At 41.5% G+C, this 1,551-nt stretch overlaps 1 pseudogene; it reads left to right on the top strand.

Moving 5' to 3' along the window:
- Window positions 1–5: 5 nt before the first annotated feature.
- Window positions 6–1,319, top strand: LOC107122918 (annotated as a pseudogene).
- The last annotated feature ends 232 nt before the right edge of the window (window positions 1,320–1,551 follow it).

The raw sequence follows: 1,551 nt of genomic DNA, 5'->3' as shown, positions 1-1,551 counted from the left end.
GCCTGGAGTGTGGAAAAAGTTTCCGTCACCGCGGACAACTTGCTCGCCATCAAAGAATTCACACAGGGGAAAAACCATATAAATGCCTGGGGTGTGGGAAAAGCTTCAGTCGGAGTGACAGCTTTACTTCCCATCAAAGAATTCACACACAGGAGGAACGATATAAGTATTTGGAATGTGAAAAAAGTTTCTGTCAGAGTGACATCCTTACTTCCTATCAAAGCATTTACACATGGGTGAAACCATATAAATGCCTGGAGTGTGGAAAAAGCTTCAGTCAGAGTTCAAATCTTCGTTGCCATCAGAAAATGCACACTGGGGAGAAACCATATAAATGTCTGGAGTGTGGAGAAAGCTTCAGTCAGAGTTCACATCTTAATGTCCATCAGAAAGTTCACAGAGGGAAGAAAAAATTCAAATGCCTGGAGCTTGGAAAGAGCTTCAACAAGAGTTCAAATCTTCGTCGTCATGAGAAAATTCACACGGGAGAAACCATATAAATACCTAGAATGTGGGGAAGGCTTCAGTCTGAGTTCAGAACTTCTCATCAAAGAATTCACACAGGAGAGAAACCATATAAATGCCCGGAATGTGGAAAAACCTTCAGGCATAGTGGAAGCTTTAATTCCCAGCAAAGAATTCACACAGGTGAGAAACCATATAAATGTATGAACTGTGGAAAAAGTTTTTGTCAGAGAACTGCCCTTACTGTTCATGAAAGAATTCACACGGGAAAGAAACCATATAAATGCTTCGAGTGTGGAAGAAGCGTCAGTAAGAGTGGAAATCTTACTTCACATCAAAGAACTCACATTGGGAAGAGAAACATATAAATGCTGGGAGTGTGTTTAGACATTGCATCAAAGCAAATCGGATCAGAAAATTAGAAAGCAAGGCAATGAAACAGTATAATACATACAATACATAATGCAGCAAAAGCTCTCTAAAATACTCAGAGATTGTGTAAAACTGAGTAAAACGTTCTCCAACCCTGTTTCCCTTGTAAAAATGTCCTCTAGCACCATTCAAGTTTAAACATCCTGTGGAATGATAAAATTGTGGGGGTCTACCTGACCTCATCAAGCAGGCCATTCCACCGTCTGGGTGCCATAAGAGAGAATGCTTCTGTTTTGGGCTGCTGCTGATCTCACTGATACGAGCAAAGATGTTGCAGTGTAAGGCTGCCCTGTAGAGATATGAGACTTAGGCCCAGAATGACTTTGTGAGTAATAACTAGGCACTTGAATTGAACTTTAAAACTAACAAGTAGCCAGTGACGTGACTGTGAAATAGCTGCCTCACCTCACCGGCTCCGGCTGGGAGGGCGGGGTAGAAATTTGAAAAATAGATAGATAAATAAATAAATAGGGTTGAGGCATTCTGTACCAGTTGGAGTTTCTGGCTTCAAGAGAAGACCCTTACAGAACGTATCACAGTAGTCTAGCTGGCAGGTTATTATGGAATGGATCCACAGATCCAGGTCAATGTGACAAGCACTTGTCTGTGCATAAAAAAAGGATAAGCTGAGTCAGATTTTACCCAGGGTTCTCT

Source organism: Gekko japonicus, unplaced genomic scaffold (assembly GCF_001447785.1).
Source record: "Gekko japonicus isolate JY-2015 unplaced genomic scaffold, Gekko_japonicus_V1.1 scaffold9112, whole genome shotgun sequence".
Classification (NCBI taxonomy): Eukaryota; Metazoa; Chordata; class Lepidosauria; order Squamata; family Gekkonidae; genus Gekko; species Gekko japonicus.
The sequence above is the reverse complement of the archived record's forward strand: the minus strand, read 5'-3'. Positions and strand labels throughout refer to the sequence as shown.